We start from the raw sequence: 5,687 nt of genomic DNA on the forward strand, positions 1-5,687 counted from the left end.
TTTTTCAACTTTGACACAATTGACATGTATGCCAAATACTTTGTTGTAGGAGTTGCCTTGTGCATTTTAGGATATTTGCAGGATTCCTGGCCTCTACCCACTAGATGCCAGTAGGTTCCCCCACCCCAATGTCTTCTGTCATTGCCAAGTGTCCCCTGGTGGAGCAAAATCACTCTCAGTTGTAAGCTTCTGCTCTAGAATCATCTGGGACAATTCTCTAAATTCTCTTCATGGCACCAACATTCTTCAGACTAAAACTCCAAGCTCAGTCACATGATGATTACATAAACCCCAAGCAGAAAGGATTTATTCTGCATATAAATTTGTCTCTTGAGGAAATGAAAGGCCTTATCATTATGTTGATTGGCAGGTCCTGGGATGATCTTCCTCCCTCCTTACTGCAAGAGAAGAAGCAGTAGATAGAACCATTCGGCACCCAATATCTAAGTAAGATTTTGTTTGGTGAAGTGCTGCCAGTCCTCCGTGGCTTGTTCCAAATAACCAGAGGACTTGAAGTTTGCAGCTGGGATGACTCAGGCTCTATCATAGCAGCCTGGTACCTGTGTTTCCCAGCACGTTGTTAGTCAGATAAACTCTGTCATTTTCTGGGTAACCCCCAGGCTAGAAGAGAAACGTCAAATCTCTGCTTATGAGCCCACAGCTATCCAGCCATAGTTTCTGGAGTCCACAGGTGGGGTGTCACAGGCCCTCACACAACAAACACATGCTCCAGTTTCCCAGGTCATTCAAACTCAGATCCAACTCCCAGAGGTGGTGGTTGGCCTAAGGCACAGCAGAGAGACACTCAAAGGCTGTAGAACTGAGCCATCAAATGCCTAACCAGAGGGTCTGGAGTTTACTTGGATGCCTGAAACCCTCATAGAGCAGCAGCACTTATGTTCCCCAGGTCATTCAAGTTTAGATCCAACTCTGCCAGGCTCTGATTCACACTGAGGGTGGGAGTCAGATCTTCACAGGCAGCAGCAGTGACTTGGCAAATCTTCAACTGCAAGATCCTCAGCCAATGACTGGGTACCTCAAGCCTAACAGAAAAGCCTCAGATCCAAATCCTCCTTGGTGCTGAGCAAGGAGTCAGTGTCCTGTCAAGCCATAACCTCCAGAGGACACTTCCTCAACTGAATCATCTGCATCCTGCATTTGGGTTGCTGGAGCCCCTCACAGAGCAGTTCCATGCCTGACAACCCCAAGTCATTGCTCCTTAGGTCCATCCTTATTAAATTCTTATTGGATATCAGCTCCTGTGAGGTCTTGATATGCAGGGCTAGAAACTCAGCACCTCTTCAACCTCAATTCTGCAGTTTGCATTTGGGGTATCTGAGTCTTTGACAGAGAAGCTTCACCCCCCAGCTTCTCAGGGCATTGCAATACAAAAGCAGCTCTATCAGATTTGGATTAAAGCTTAGAGCATCAGCAAGCTGTTCATTGTAGATGTCTGACAAAACATTCCTCTCGGCTGACTATGTCAATAGCATCTGGACCCTGAAGCCCATCTCACCCATCTTCTTCACCCACACTGCAGGCAGCCCTGTACCAGTGCAAATTTATAGAGATACTATAGCTAGCGCTGTCAGTGTAGAATGTATGGTTAGGAATTCTGCCTATGAATGTGTTTCTATCTGTGCTTGAAGATGGAAGTGATTATATAGCTTATTGCCTATGAGAAATAACAATTATAGATAATATTTATTTGAATTGGAGCTGGGGTGATTTAAAATATAATAGTATCAAAGTCTTAACATTTATAGAAAACTAAACTGATATTGCCAATATTAAGAGAGGCAGAAAAGCAATATGAAAGGACACCGAAATATTTTCCCTTTCCAGCTATAGGAAAAATTAGATACATCAAATTTTACTCTGTATAAAATAAGTAAGAGTAGTCTAATTGATGATGTGTTAACAAACATTTCCCAAACCTCCATGCCTTGAAGCAACAAGAGTTTATTTCTTTTCTACATTTTAAATTTGTTCTGGGATCCAAGCTAGTTAGTGTCATACCATGTGGGATATCACTGGCCATGGTGACAAGAAGAAGATGGACTTTTACAGTAGTACCCAACACCTGCACCATTAATAAGTATTGGCCAAGAAATAAAACTTTGCTGCTATATGCCACTGAGATTTTGAGGCTGATTATCATCACAGAATAACTCTCTCCTGATGGAAATAGATATTTGTACCTGAAGCAGGTTGTCCATGGGCATGGTTCATCAGTTTGCACAGAAGATATGAATATTGGAATCTGGAAAATAATGATAAATGTTATACAGTAGCAGAAAAAAATAAAACTATCCCTAGCAATATACTAAAATATCACATATCTCATGAAATTTTAACTCTGGGACAAGAAGTCTGAAAACACTATTAATAGAACACATTTGTTGTTGTTTGTTGTATTTGATAAGGTACTGCCAGAAAAAAAAGAGCTCAGGAAAAACAAAACAAAACAAAAAAACAATAGAAACCTCAGCTTATCAGAATTAAGAACAAGAATTAAGAATAGACAGACAAGATAATTGAAGTTCTGTAGGTTCATAAGAAGAAATTATATTTTACCTTACCCTCTCATTATTCCAGAAAGAAAGAAGAAACGAAAGAAGATTTGAACTATAAATATTTATTAAAATTTAGCAATATGAAAAAAATATTAGTATTTTATTACCCATGCTTAAAACCTGAATGGATTAAGATGCCTCAGTACAAGCATGACCTTACTATTGTGTAGGATCTAGTACTTTTAACTGCATAAGTTGACTCAGAAGATTGAGGCTAGTGGTAAAATCCCCAAATCAAAGACATTTAATTAAGCTCAGGGTACCTATATTTGGGTCTATTGTAGAGGCAGCAAGAAGTAAAGCAATATAGCAAATTTGAGAATTATCTCAAAGAACTTTCTTCTTTTAGCTCTTTTCATATATAGATAACTGAGATCAAATATGTAAAATTCCTAAAAACTTAATAAATACTCTAAGGCACAAAATAATTCTTGGACTTCTAACTACTTAAAGGCAGAACGTTGTCTGAGACATGCTTTGCTCTCAAAAGATTGACATTGCCCAATGCTTATTTCACAGAAGGCAAAGTGGCTAAAGGCAGAGGAGAATCTCTCAGAGGGGCCCAGGAAGAATGGCATTCAGGGCCATTTTCAGGGAGCAGGAACAGTCTAATTAAGGAATGTTGTCCAGTCCTGAGGTAGAAACCATGAGAGTGTTTGTTCAGAGGGATTTAAGGATTAATATAGACCAGGGACCAATGCAAATTTCCGTTTGTTTCTTTTTCCAGATTGGAGATCTAGTAGTTCTGCAGAACACAATCTACCTCTCTATGTTGCATTTGTGGTGAGAAGATAATTTGTCCTGTTAGTGTGTAAGTTCCTGCATCAAGAAAAGTCACAAGTGAAGCTGATGTGGATGCAACTGTTCTAATAGAGACTAAGTCTCATAACCCAGAGGTACTAAATTTTGAGCTGTCTCATGAATGGAAGATGTTATAAACTGCCTCCTTGGCGAAGGTATTTAGTATGTTTTATACATAGAAAGAAAAGAGAACCAAACGTGATTTATGGTAAAGTCTTTTAATGTTCTTCTATATCTGGTTTAACTTCTCCTTAGGTATATGGGAGGCTTGCAATTACAAAATTGCACAAATGACAGGGCCATATGACTCTAACTATGACTTATTGGTAGAAGTAGCATGAAAACCAGCATTTAATTGCTGCGCAAGAACCTTGGGCACTCTGTCCTTATGAATTAGCACACCAAGATGTTTCACATGGAAAAATAAAGCCTAGTTATGTTAAGATCACACTAGGATATTCTGTTTTCTAAGTATAATGTAGGCCACCCTGACTGATATACTATCTCAGCACAAAACACATAGATCTTAGAAATATAACAAACATACATTAAAGTATACTAATGAGATCATAAGAAAATAAGGGAATAAGCAAAACCCCAAAGTAATTTAGTAAAGCTGAGAACAGAATGGAAAGTAAGCATGGGTCCTGAGGCCAGATTCTTCCTGTGCATTGGGATAGAATAGCTTTATGCAGTGAAGCTGATTTTTAAGACTTGAATGTTTAGAAAGTAGTAAAAGTGATGCTGAGTCCTCTGAATTAAGTTGGGACTGCAGAGATTATAGCTTCAGTAAAATGTAGGCTTACAAAAAGCATTTCACCTGTAAATGAAAAAAAAAATAAGAAAATGTAATTGCTTGGGCTGGTATTAAGTGGAAAAATATTAATAAAATGAATTATTCAGAAAATTGTTGACATAAATCTTCACTCAAATGTGTCCTATGACTGAAATAATAAACCCTACATGATCTTGGAAATTCCAAGCATAAAATTTAAATCTCATTGAACTCTGTTAAGTAGAAGACCCTAGTTCCAATAAAAATAAAATTTGTTTTAGAAAAAAGCAAAACTCTCAATATTCTCTCCAAAAATGTCTTCCTCTTATGGATTGTGACACAAAGTACTATTAATGCTGGAATTATCCAATATAAAATATAAAATGACAATGGATAGATATTTTAAATTGAAGGAGTTTTAAAACTGGATAAGAAAAAATGATCTAAATGCAAAACAAACAGGAAATATAATTAAATAGAAATTTTAGGAAAAAAAATATAACGACTAAAATAATATATCCAATGGATGTGTTGGTAACATAATAGAACAGACCCAGCTGAAGGTGAAATTAGTAAAATGGAAAATATTAGTCAAGAAACAGAATGCAACAAGGATATAAAAGTACATGAACAACATGTTGATAAATATATTGAATAGAGTTAACAATAATGAATAGTTCTGACATACTTCTAATTAGACATACATAAAAAATAATGAAAATGGGAAAATATATTACATATATACTGGATAATATTTTTTGGAAGTGAGTAAAATGACAAATTACCAGATATTGAAATCCTAGTGCATAATGAGCAAGATAAATTAATAAAAATCCAGAACTATGTAGTTATCACGATTTAAAGTGTTCAGCAACTATAGAAAAATAAATCAGTGGGACACAAAATAGAATTTAGAAACAGAGTTACACATAAATAAATAGTTGATGTATGAGAGAAGTTGCATTATATACCAGGGAGGAAAGGATGGACAACTCAAAAAAGAATACTGAAATAATTGGTCATTCATTTGGAAAGAAGTAAATTTCAGACAGATTAAAAATAATATGTAAAAGAAACTATTTAAAAGGCAATATGAAAGAATGTCTTCATAAAATTTGAAAGGGAAAAGATTTCTTCAACAGGAAGGAAAAAACTTCCAAAAGTGAAAAACGTTTTATTTAATAAACTTGACTGCTGTAAGATAAAGAATATCTGTATACTCCAGTACCAAGCAAATTAATTAAATTAAATTAAAAATTAAAACTACAAACCGATATATTTGAACCCTAAATAATGTAAAAAAGTGTATTAGTTTACATAAAAATCACCTAGGAATTATGCTAAATCTCATTATTTATTAGAGAAATTCCATCAATTTAGGGCAATAGTTTTTGTTTTATTTTTTTAATTTTATTTATTTTTTTTTTTGCGGTACGCGGGCCTCTCACCGCTGTGGCCCCTCCTGCCGTGGAGAACAGGCCCTGGACGCGCAGGCCCAGCGGCCACGGCCCATGGGCCCAGCTGCTCCGTGGCAC

At 36.4% G+C, this 5,687-nt stretch overlaps 1 pseudogene; it reads right to left on the reverse strand.

Moving 5' to 3' along the window:
• Nucleotides 1–354: 354 nt before the first annotated feature.
• On the reverse strand, nt 355–1,326 carry LOC136137541 (NACHT, LRR and PYD domains-containing protein 12 pseudogene; annotated as a pseudogene).
• Nucleotides 1,327–5,687: the final 4,361 nt, after the last annotated feature.

The sequence above is a fragment of the Phocoena phocoena genome, chromosome 18 (assembly GCF_963924675.1).
Source record: "Phocoena phocoena chromosome 18, mPhoPho1.1, whole genome shotgun sequence".
Classification (NCBI taxonomy): Eukaryota; Metazoa; Chordata; class Mammalia; order Artiodactyla; family Phocoenidae; genus Phocoena; species Phocoena phocoena.